Source organism: Anser brachyrhynchus (genome assembly GCF_964034855.1).
Source record: "Anser brachyrhynchus genome assembly, chromosome: 1".
Taxonomy (NCBI): Eukaryota; Metazoa; Chordata; class Aves; order Anseriformes; family Anatidae; genus Anser; species Anser brachyrhynchus.
This window is the reverse complement of record NC_137694.1, coordinates 11,338,016-11,351,175: the sequence shown is the minus strand read 5'-3', so window position 1 is coordinate 11,351,175 and position 13,160 is coordinate 11,338,016. Positions and strand designations below refer to the sequence as shown.

At 35.8% G+C, this 13,160-nt stretch overlaps 1 long non-coding RNA gene across 1 annotated transcript; it reads right to left on the bottom strand.

Moving 5' to 3' along the window:
- Positions 1–360: 360 nt before the first annotated feature.
- LOC308178815 lies at positions 361–1,898 on the bottom strand. Its single transcript, XR_013939978.1, has 2 exons — positions 1,788–1,898; positions 361–1,126 (listed from the first exon to the last, which is right to left on the bottom strand). It is a non-coding gene; the product is annotated as an uncharacterized lncRNA (long non-coding RNA).
- Between the last annotated feature and the right edge of the window lie 11,262 nt (positions 1,899–13,160).

Here is a 13,160-nt window from a genome sequence, read left to right as displayed (position 1 = left end):
ATAAAAATGCATCCTCTATGTATCATCCTAAATAAATTTGAGAGAATGATCTATTTTGATCCACAGTGCCAGCCAAAACCTAAGTAATTCCCCCAAATTATGGTTTGGGACAGGAGAATAAGGCAAGTCTGTAAGGCTGCCAGTTAATTTTCCTCCTTCATTCTGAACAGGACATGCTCCAGAACTACTCCAGTAGACAGCATAGATGAAACTGGACTAGAGCCCCCTTTATGCTATGTTTTTTCTATACTATCCCAGCAAGCTTCCATCCCTACATGTTTCAAGCAATCCATCTCTAAGGTCATTTCATGCACTTTTCACTGAAGAAATCACATATATCATAATTATGTATCGAGAGAACAGGAGCTCTCTCTTGAGAACATATGGAGACAGAGATGAGTATCTCTCCAGTGCTGCATAGTGTGGTTTCACCAATGTGCTTTAAAGCAAAGTGCTAGTATGTTCACAAGCCGCTCTGCCTGAGTTAGCTTGGAGAATCAGGGACCACTGCCTGACAGACACACTTAGCACAGTAAGTACAGCAGTAATATATTTAAGATGGAGTTAAAAAAAATACTTTTCATTCAGGTTACTCTTTTCTGGCTACCGGTACTTAGAAAGGGAACTCTGAACTTCAGAAGAACTGAATCCCTGAAATATCATTTGGCCCAGCCAAGAAGTGATGTACTATGAAATATAGGTCCCAAGAGAATCTTTGGATGTCAAACATCTGTCTAAGAAGTAGCACATTTCAGCAACTGAATGTCAAATGAAGGCTGGAAACAGCATGTAGAAGTGTGAACACACGTGTAGATCTGTAAATACTATACTCCTTGAAAAATGTAATGCCATTAGTCCCAAAGCTCTTCAGTTCCCAAGTTTACAAACTGTTTTCTTCTGAGAAAAGTCAAGGCCAGATTTAGAAGTAAGGTGATGGAGTTAATGCTTTGCATGCTTTCTCTTTTATAGTCTGGATATATCCAGCCATTCATCCACAACTCCTAGGTACTGATACTCCCCTACAAAAAATTTGAACAGGGATTTTCAGTCTTTCAGAAAAAAATCTCTTATCCTTTATGTTGTTGGCTTTCTTGAGCTGGTTCTTCTTATGCCTCTTATGTTCCACCTGTTTCAGTTTTAATAAAATACAAAACCAAGGAGAATTATTTGTTGATTTAAACATCTCTATGGTCCCTGAGAATGGTTTCTCTTTCTTATTATTTCATAATTTGTACAGGATAAAACGTGTCAGAAGAATACATTAATAACACTGAATGACAGAATACCCATGATCTGGCAGTTATAACACTTTCCTGGAAGGTAGGAAATGTAGCTCAACACACAAAGGAAAAAATTAATCTGAGTCATCCTCATAGATGTAATGGAGATCCAAGTGAAATATTTATTTTAGCCCAAGCTTTTTCCTCCCCCCTCCATTTCAAGCACACAAAAGTAATCCTATTTCAGACTGAATTGTAAGGAAAGGAAAGTACTGCCTTTTCAGTTAAAAAAAAAAAAAAACAAAAACCAACAACAATGGTTGCACTAGACATCTGAAGTCATAACCCTTACTGAGAGAAGATGGAAACATAAACATTGGTCAGTTTAGAATTAACACACCTAATAATTGGAATGGTTCATTTTGATACTTGCTCACAGTCTGCTGCAACTTCATGATCCCGCCCGCCCCCCCCCCCCCCCCATTACATAAGAAAGCTATTGTTCAATTGGAATAGTTTGAAAATTCCCCCAGGAGAGCAATGGGTGTCATCCTCTGTCATCCTCACCTCAATAAGGTCAATGAAAATGTATCACTGGGGTCAGGTTTTATCCAGTTAAGACAGAATATTCAAAGTTAAGCTGTTTGAAACTATAGAGCTTGGCTGGAAGTTGTTTATATATACACACATTCCAGAAAAAAGTAGAGGTTTCAAAACTGTCAATAAGTTAGTAGGCTCAGGTGTGCTTCAGCAACACAGAGACCAATGGTCTGGTGTCTGAGAGAGTAATGTAAATAACCTGAACAGGATTTATCTTAACAGCTGTTCCTTCCTATCATACACCTGAGCTAGTGACCTAAGGTTTGTTGGTAATCCTTAAAGAAGAATAGGAAACTATTAATTACCCCATAAAGTAAAAAACTAATGTAAGACAGATGGTCTGTCCCCTTCCTATTTATTACTATTGACTACATATAAAGAGTAACTAGAGATGTAGAAAATGATTACATACCTGCAAAGACACACAGGATGAAGGTCACTGTCCTCGACCTTGTCCCTGACTTTGCCCTTGTGTCTCATAGATATGTGAGGTTTTTAGAACTCTGTTGCTTATAGCTGAGTCAAAACTGTCTCATGCATGTCTTTCTTCAGTCTGTTTTGCCAATTCTTTTCTTAGGGATTTTTCAGAAGCAGAGTTAAGCAAAATTATACATACATATATGCATACATATATGTATACAAACACACACACATTTAAAGGAAATTAAGGACATTCCAGGCTTTTGTAAAGTTTCCCTGGTTTGGTTAGGAAATGCAAAAGGAAGGGGCATAGTTAGTACATGATTCTTGTCTGTTTCTTTTCCAAATTCCTTACCATTCCTAATGAACTGGCATGCAGAATAGGAATGTCAGTTCAACACAGTATAGAGAGGCAGTGACATATTTCTCTGTGAGAAAACCCTAAGCTTCATACCTTCATCAATTTTAATAAATGTGAGACTACAAGAAAGTCAATGCAACAGCAAAATGGAATGTTTCCTTAACAGGAAAAAAAAAAAAAAAAAAGGAAAAAAAATGTTTCTTTGTAGTTAGTACAATTCTTTCCATTATGATTGGTAGGAAACCAAACTTTGAAGTTTTTCAATTTTCAGAAAAAGAATCTTGAAGTTCAGATAGCTTTTAGTGCTTTATAAAAACTCCAAGGACCTTTTGTGTCTCCAAAAGCCTTTTAGAAATTTCCCAAGAGAGGACAGGACTGTGTCATGCAGTTTCTAAGACTTAGAAAGGATAACTATAATATACCTTCTGGCTAGCAATGAAGCAGATGAAAATCAAAACTAGAAATGACATGATTTTTTCAAAATGTAGTTTGGGTTTAGATTGGGCAAGTAATAAGCTAAATATCATTTTAAATTATTAAATTTCCATTACTCTATTTATGCTGTTGGATTTCTAGTGACTATTTTTATTTTCAATTCATTGAGGATATTTATTGTATTTTTTTTTTTTTAATAATAACAGGTAAGTTATCTTGCATCAATAGTTCCCATGCAATTCAAGTTTAGGTCCTGATTTGAATCCAGACTTGAGGAGATACCACATTGCAGAATTCTGAAATTCTCCAGTAATTTCCTCTGTTTTGATCCCTGTGTTCATTTTGAACTTGATCAATAACATACAACAGCAACAAATCTCATAATAAGTTTTGCAAAACCGTATGTTGTAGAATCTAAAAGTGAGATCTAACCAGGAGCCCAGCTGGCTCTCACGGGCCCAACCCAGACTTTGGGGACTCCCTTACTACAAAAATTAGGGACTATAGCTGTGATGTTGTCTGCTGAAAACTATGATAAGTGATGAGCATGATGACAGTACTACTTGGTATAGTAAATCCAAGCTAGGCTGTGTCTCATAATCCAGTCTGAAAATGTTAATGTAAAATAATTTACTCCTGGGGATTTCTAAATCTCAGAAGCAGTTAATTAGGAACACCATTTGTGGCTTATATCTCCACGGTCTCCTGGACTATGAGTTTTATGTTAAATCACAGAATCATAATAGCAAATGCCTTAGGGGTGGAACAAAGAATCAAACCTTGAAGTCTGGGTTCAAGATTTTCAGTTTCTTTGTTGACTGCATAATTTCAGAAAATCTGCTTTACTCAAAGAGTTCAAGAATCAAGAACGATTTTTCCTTTTTCCATCAAATATAAGAATTTACTTGAATGGATATAATAAATTTACTAATATAAATAAAAGCTGCGGCAGATCCTCATTTTCAATGTAGATTCAAATACCGAACCATTAACGAACCAAACTCCTTTTTTTTTTCTTTTTAAAGAAAATTATCTTGATTCCAAATTCTTAGATTTTTGACTTCCAATAAAATTAATGAAAGACATATGAAAATACAGTAAAGGAGGAGAGGATTCATGCTGAGCTGAATATAAAAGCAGTTGGGAAACCTAGAGGCTCAATGCCAGACAACAGATCTTCCAAATTCTGTCTGAGCAACCAGAGTTTGAGACAGATATGGGATTTCCAGACCTCAAAATCTGTATGTGTGCACCAGGGGATGATAGAATTAAGAAGGTGAAGAGAAGTAAAAGAATCTGTTGCTAAAGGGAAAAATATAGATAATTTTATACTACTCAGTCTTTATTCAGAGGTTCATACAGTACTGCAGGAACTACCTATAGATTTGGCAGTGGAGGAAACTAACACAAGTTCTGTGTTATGCTTATATGAGACAAAACAACAGGGGCCTTAAATAAATAAATAAGTATTCATAATATCCAAAAGCCAGGATGTGCAGCAATAAATATTTGGCACAGCTCAGGAGGAGTAATAGGGTTTTCATTCATGTCTGTGTAATATAGAAACCCTATTTGAAACTTTGCTCAGTCATGACCTCAGGCCGGAGGACCTCATCATGAGCAGAGTTCAATGGTTCAATGTTCTCAAGATTATATGGGATGTTGTAGTAAAACAGCAGCTTTCTTCCAGCTTCCTGTATACAGACGCTGATGTTTCACAGTGAGAATGATTTAGCAGAAGATTTTCATTCACATCCACAGCAGATTATTGTAAACCATGCAAGCACCTTTTGTCCATTTGAGAAACAAAAATGGGATACCAATACAAACTACACATCTCATGTTTTTTCCCTGTACAGAAAAGTGTGAAAGTAATACACTAATGGATTCTGTGTAAGCGAGAAGAGAGGAAAAGCAAATACTATCCACAGCATCAGAGCTGTAAAAGTCCATTGCCTAGAAAGGTGGATGGTTCACACAGCCAGAATATAGGCAAGCTGTGCTAGAGGCTCCTTTTCATGGTGTTAGGGAGTGGACATGCATACTATGCCTTTAAGAATGTAAGGGAAAAATAAAGTGATGCCAATATGGTTGAAATAGTTTTGTACCCTGGAGTGTTTGAATTCAGAATTTCAAATGAGTTACTGGAATTTCTATGTCTAATTCATACTGCATAACTAAAACATGCAGTTTCATGGGTCAGAGTACAGATAAGAGTGTTAAGCAATGAAAAGGAGAAATAAAATAAATACTAAAATTGAGATAATTTGTTTTTGTATAAGTTTGCTTAGGAAAAATAAATTCCATCTCTAGTCTGTGGTTTGACTTGTTTGTCAAACCTTCAATGACATTCTGAGTTCAAGCTACAAAATTGTATTTGCAAACAGATGCACTTGTAATATAATATACGCTAAAGAAAGAAAGACAATATACCCAGGTCTTTTTCTCCTTTGCAAAAAGCATGTTTTCCTGATCAGCAGAAGAGTATTTATATCTTGTATATTGTTCTGTACAACAGTAATGGCACTTTCCCACATAAGCATATATATTCATATATATATATATGTATATATTTTGAATATGTATGTGTATATATACATATGCATATATATGCACACACATATATATTTGTATATATGTGTATATATGTATATATATATGTATGTGAATATACACATGTATACATGCAGACATACATTTTATATATGTATATGTGCACACATATTTAAATTATATTTTGCCTTTTTTTTTTTTTTTTTTTTTTGCATTTCCATAATGACAAATCTACTTCACAGTTTACACAGTTACTATATTTGGAAAAAACAGATTGCTGTAACTAACTGAATTAATTAGCTTTATTTATTATTTATTTCTAAATCAAATCCTGTTTCCATTAATTTACTTGAATTTATGTGCGGCAGGAGTGGACTCGAAGCTGTCATTGAAGGTCTAATGACACTGATGAAAAACAATTGCCACATTTATTATACAGTACCTTTTTTCAAATAAGAAAGAGAAACAGCTATAAATTTAGCATTACTAGTTATGGCTTTGGTTTAAATATTACTAACATGGTGTCAAATTTTCTGGATAATCTAAATGTTGGTAATATTTTTCAATATTTTGTGTTTGTTTACAGATTCAGAACTCTCCAAAATGGAAGGCAACTGGAGATAATGTGGTCCAGTTCCATACCTAAATCAAAGTCAATGCAGATTAGGTTGCTCAGGCCCATGTCCAGTTGAGTTTTGAATCTCCTCAAGGATGGGAAAATCACAACCCTTCTGAGAAGGCTTTGACTACCCTCACAGCCCCAAAGATTTTATTTAATACAAAAAGTGCACTTCCTGTATTTCAATCTGTAGGACTTGCTAGGGGAGCAAGGATTTCAGTTAAATTGTGACAGAGAAAGATGCCACCTTATAGAAAAGCAGCTAATGCTCTATGTAGTTTAAGAAAAGGAAATACATTATATTTATTCAAGATTAAAAAAAAAATATATCTTTACTCTCAATGTTTGTTTGTTTGTTTGCTTTTAAACAACAGGCAATGGGAGAATGCAATATACCTTCAAAAAACATAGATCAACCTGATATTATTTGACATTTTCTTAACTAACTGTTTTTCTAAGTTCAGCAAATGCAGCAGGCATGATCTGTCTGGACTTCTGTAAAATATTTTGTGTGGTTCTGCATGAAAATTTTGGGGCAAAACGAGATAAAGTGGGAATTTATGCAAAATCTTTTCATGAAGTGAAGTGACCAATAACAATGTGATGAAATGACCTATACATGCATCTATAATTTTAAATGATTTGTCCTGAGACTGATCTAACAATATTTTCATTAGTAACATTGGCATGAGATCAAGCATATGTTTAAAGAAATCTGATGACAACTTTGTTAGATGTCATCACAGAGAAAGGTCATGATATCCAGAAAGAACCAAAACTGAATTTGGGGGATTGATGATAAGTGGGATAATAATAAATTGAAATTCAAATTAGAATGTTAAGAATTAGATAAGAGTGTGATCCCAACATATATCTGATCAGGTATTCCTAGTAGAAAGAAGGTAACTTTAAGGCAATATGATCATGGCTTCTGTGACCTCATTTGCAATCTATGAAAAGGCAATTACCTATATCCAAGAACAACTGAAGAAAGAGCAGCTAAGATAATTTGCAGAATGGATATCTCATTCCATGAGGTGAATAAAAGAGCCTAGTTTGTTTAGCAATAAAAAGTGAAGATGGACATGAATCGACATGTCATTACTAAGCAAATTGGATTACTTGAATTAACTAAAAGTTATTAAATACTAGGCCAATCAATGCAAATAGGTAAATAACAAAAAAAATAAAAATAGATTACTATAATCTATAAATGAGTTCAAATAACCTGGAAAGCAAAAAGTTTCTATCTAATTAAAAAGATGCTATGGAATATCCAGTCAATAGAAAAATTAGGATTATAAATGATTTTGGTATGGGGCTGGACAAAACTATTAAGGGAATTATTTGATATGGTTAAAAGTAGTAACAGTAGACTGAATGTTTACTGAATGCTGTCTTTGGTCTGTTTCTTGAAATTTATGTCTAACAGTTGTCTATGCTGTAATTGTTGGAGATGGGTGTGGTGGTTTTACTCAACTGGGCAGCTGAGCTCCACCACAACCGCTCTCTCACTCCCCCTACTGAAAGGGAAAGGGGGAGAAAATACAATGAAAAGGGCTCAAGGCTTGAGATAAGGACAGGGAAATCACACAACAGTTATCATCACGGGTAAAACAGAGTAGCATAGGGGGATTAAATTAATTTATTGCCTAGTACTAACAGATCAGAGCAATGAGAAACTAAAAGCAAACAAAAAACATCTTCCCCTCATCCACCCTCTTTGACGTTCTTCCCCTGAGAGGCTCAGGCTCACAGGGAATGGAGGCTGTGGTCAGTCCCTAACACTTTGTCTCTGCCACACCTTCACGGTCATTCTCTGCTGCTGCTACACATGGGGTCCCTCCCACGGGATGCCGTCCTTCCCAAACTGATGCTGCGGGGGCTGCCCACAGGCAGCAGCTCTTCAAGAACTGCTCCAGCATGGGTCCTTGCTACGGGGTCCATCTGTCAGGAGCAAACTGCTCCAGCATGGCAGCCCCATGGTCAGCAGCTCCCCCCGGACCCCGTGCTCCTGCATGGGCTCCTCTCCACGGGCTGCAGCTCCAGCCCAGGGCCTGCTCCTGCAGGGGTTCCTCCATGGGCTGCAGCATGGAGATCTGCTCCATATGGGAACAATGGGCTACAGGGGGACAGCCTGCTCCACCAGGGGCCTCTCCACAGGCCTCAGGGGAACTTCTGCTACATACCTGGAGCATCTCTTGCCCTTCTTCTGCACTGACCTTGGTGTCTGCAGGGCTGGTTCTCACTCTTCTCTCTCCCAGCTGCTGTTGTGAAGCAGGTTTTTGTTTTTTTTTTTTTTTTTTCTCCTTAAATATGCACTCACAAAGATGTAAACAACATTGCTTATTGGCTTTGCTCTGAGCAGCAGCAGGTCCCTTTGGAGCCAGCTGAAACTGGCCCTTATCTAACATGGGGCAGCTTCTCAACTCTTTCTCACAGAGGCCACCCTGGCAGCCACCCACTACCAAAACCTTGCCACGTAAACCAATAGAATACAATGGGTAAGTCTTGAAAAGTCTTGGTTAGCTATACCTGTTGGATCGTCACAAAGGATGGATTGTTTCAAACTTCTTGAACTTCTGCCTTCTGACTGAGGTGGAAGTAAAGCAAGAGCAGCCGTTCGAAACAGTTATTCTACTTAGAACAGAATGAGCAGAATAAATCAATGAGAGCGGATCCAGTAAAAAATACTTTTTGTGACAGTTATTTTTCAGATTTGTTCTTATATACATCAAAACAAACTTCCATTTTAAAATAAGCTAATAAGTACATTTTAAAAAAAATGTTTGTTCTGTGGCTTTACTTATTTTATAAACAGATCCATCCATGTTGTTAAAAACTTGTCATAGTTCAGCAGCATAATTGACTTAGGAATTACATCCTAAGGTAATGTACTGATGTTATTAAATTCTTATGTGCTTACTGTTTGCCAGAATGTATTAGAAATAAAATACATTGATATCATTCTTCTGGCTTCACTGAAATGATTTTTTTTTTTTTTTTAAGTTCAAGTGTTGTAGCTATATGATTTGGATTAGCCCCACTGCTGTTTTTCAGCACCAGGAAGCATTCAATAATTAACTTTGCAGAACCAATACATTCATGATTTAACTGTTATTCTCCACCTGAGAAATCACAAAACAGAAGGTTTTGGTGGCTTGTTTTTATTTTTATTCAAATCCCTTTTATCTAAAAGTTGAAGTTCAAATCTTGTGAGAACAGGAGATTTCTAAGAGTGTTCCTCAATCCTGTTTGGAAATGATTCACAAATATCATTTTTGTTTTTTTGTTATTTCACAACTTTCAGTTCTCTTCCTGCGTCAGAACTTGATAATGCATACCAAAGGCAGAAATGATAAGAACTCAGAGACTTTTATGGAAGTGAAATTCCTGTTTTAGACAGCTGAGGTTTTTTGTCTGAGTTTGAGGCAATAGTTTTAACACTGTATTAGGTGGAAATTAATGTGAGAGTCCGATGGCTCTATTCAGACTTTGTTGAAGGATGTTGGGCATGCAGATATGCTCTGCTTCAGTTTCACTTCATTTAAATGGAACAAAGTGGTACCTTCCTTGTAAAAAAAATTAAAAAATAAAAAAATCTACATCTATTGGTCAACAAGACTACAGATGAAAGGAATATTTGATGAATTATTTTTCTTATGATTATAATTATTGTAAACATTACCGCACTTTCAGTTACACTGGAGAATAGTCTTAGGAATCATCGAATAAACTTAATTACTGCTAAAATTTTATCCTAGTGCATATTCAGTTCTATTAGATTCCTCTGAAATTTTCCATCAGTGGTAATGTGTTTTAGCATATGTTTTCCCAAAGAGATTTTTCATAAACTGTGTTCATTTTTATATTGCTGATTAATGTGTTTGGTATGTTTGCATTAATTACTAGTTAAACTGCAATTTGTATCAGAACCACAATTGTTTACACTATAATTCATTCCCATGCTGTTTATTTCCTTATATCATAATTATAAAATCTAATGAGTATTTTATTAAGGGAAGGTGTTCCCTCCCAAAGACCGAGGCCAAACACCTCAGCTTATTTCTGAACAAGGCTCTACTGTTTGACTAATAGCTTTATATCTGATATAATGGGCTATAACTATGGTACCTGACATACATCATGTTAACTGGTACGTGTAGCTTTTTTAATTAAATATATGCAGCTTGACAAACCTAGAGGCCTTCCCACATAAAGTAGTTTCAAAACAAGAAATCATTATTGTCTGTCTTCCATCCGTAGCTGTACAAAACTCTCAAGCCACAAAGGTTTCAATGCCACCATTTACTACAAGTCACTGAGATATAAAAAAATTATTAAAGTGAGTGAACATGTCATTTAACAGAGCAACAGAAAGGCAGTCTGTCTCCATCCTCAGACAAGAAGAAAAGACTTTTATTTTAAAAGAAATGCAATGCATTAGACATCAGTTCCTACTTACTATAGCTGTAGCTCTAAAATATCACTTAGGGTTCACACAGTGTTGAAAGGTAGGCTTTCTAAATAATTTCAGTGGCAAACTCTGAGGTCAAGGCCTAGAGTAATTGCTCAAGCAGCACAACTAGTACATGCAGATATTGAAACTAGCACCTATTCCCAGCAAGGAAATTCAAAATAACAAATTTGGTTAAGAGGAAAGCATCTCTGAAGGTTACTTACTGAGCTAGTCGTACTTTACCACACATGACACAGAATTGTTTCTGGACTTCCTCTTCCACTTTTTGTTAAACATCTTTTCTCCTGCACAGTTTCATGTGTGAAGTCTATTTCACTTTAAAAAGTTATAAGGAAAAATAGAAACAGTTTGACGATCAGGTAGTGGTCCATAGATGTCTTTCCCTGCAAGTAAATTGCCAGGATGCAAAGGCTGTTTTGGCTTTCTTCTGTATCCCTAAGTTCCACATCACTTTTTCTTTAGTGGCCCAGCTTCAACAAATCAGAAAAGAGTCCTTCACAAAATTTCTATCTACCTTCATTGTCTATAATCACTAAAGCTCAAATATTCTCAATATTAGAACATTTTTGCTGGCTTATTCCAGCATGACAAGAAGAAGACACTGCAAAGGTAATCTTGATGTTTCAATGGTTTGATGAACACTGCTTTCACAATAGTTGAAATACACCTATGGTATAAAATATTTTTAATTATACCACTTTTTTTTTGGAGAGAAGAGAGCAAAACCACAGTACTGAATCTAAGAGAAATAATTGCACCACAAATCTTTAAACACTTACTAAACACAAAATCAGTCAAGTGCTGACATTTGTATGAAAGGAGTTGCCTTTGAATACAACTATAAATGTTATTAAGCAGAACAAGGTCAAATATAAGTTTGTACTAGGAAAGCTGTCATCACTGAAAACAAACAAACGAACAAACAGACAAAATAATGATTATCAAAACATTGTTATGTTTAAGGTTTTAGGAGGTTCTTTTTTTTTTCTTTTTTTTTTCTTTTTTTTTTTTTTCTTCAGACATGAAACAGAAGCAACAAATTTCAAGTTGAGGATGATTTCTCTGGGTTTTATTTAATTGTTTTATTCCATGGAGTGGCAAGACAAAAGATGACAAAATCATTGACTTGTCTCATGGTACAGAAAGAGAGAGGAATCATAGAATCATAGGTTGGAAAAGACCTAAGATCATCAAGCCCAGCTGTTAACGTAGCTCTGCTGAGAGAAAGGGTGATGGAGGAAAAAGTATTTTACTTTTCATTACTTTTAACTTCAATGTAATTTTATCTTACATTTGATCCTCTAATATTTGTTCTTGGTCATAAACCACCATTCACAGCAGTGTGTGCTAGAACCTGTGGGAATGAGCTGAAATCTTTAAAATCACAGCCACCAATTTAAGTGGCCTTTTTTAGCAAAATGATATAATTTTGTTATCCACATCATGGTAATTTATTTCAGGAAGAAAGAAATGCACAGAAAACATAAGGAATATTGGAGATACTTAACAAACAAACAAACAAACAAAATAACAATGGCCACCTTGAGATGGTCCTGGGCAACTAGCCATTTGTTCTAAGTGGCCCTACTTGAGCAAGGACTTGGACCATGTGGCTTTCAGAGGTCTCTTCCAATCCATTGCAGCGAAATATAAAGGGGGGAGGGGGGAGTTGGGGGGGAAGGTCCTCCACATCACTTTGTTTTGGGAGCTGAGAACTCCATGAATGATGAGTGCCATTCCTCGTTCTGGTTGAGATGTGAGTAAAATTAAATGAAATAAAACACTCTAGACTGATATGACTATTTCTGTACATAATGCCTTTCATTCCTTTCTGATAGTTGCAGTATCTTTTTCCAGCTGAATAGTAAGCGTGCCTAAAGAAAGAGGTCTGATATAACTTATTATTATAATTCTTGTTTAGAAAGTCATTTATTTTCTCTAAATCTTAGTGAACTCAGCCATGTAAGGGACTGAAGGTGCTGCTCTCCCTGTTTTCAAAGGCTGGACTTAATCCAGATCAAATTTTGGGTCCATGAAGTCAGTGAGAAAACTCCCACTGACTCTGCTGCGGTCAGGAAAGGTAACATTAGATAACTGTCACTATACTCTCTTCCCTATTGTCTTAATAAAAAAGTCAAAAGATAGTTCTAAATCAGATTTACAGATGTATAGTTTTCAAGCACATTTTTTTTTTTTGAATGAAAGCCGACACACATGTTCTCTAAGTGACTTGTAACTTGTTTGGGATATAGTTAAATTACAGGGTGTGTACAACTGGGGAAAACAGTGTATACACTAAGAATTGTTTACCCTGCAAATCCTAGGCAACAGTTCTAGTTTTTAGAGCTAGATGTAAGTGATACAGGATTTCTCAGAACTAACAAAATGAAACTCAAATGAGATCAGCATGAGATGTTTCTATGTAAATGTACCTGTAAACTGTAAGGTTTATTTTTTCATTTATTTGGAAGA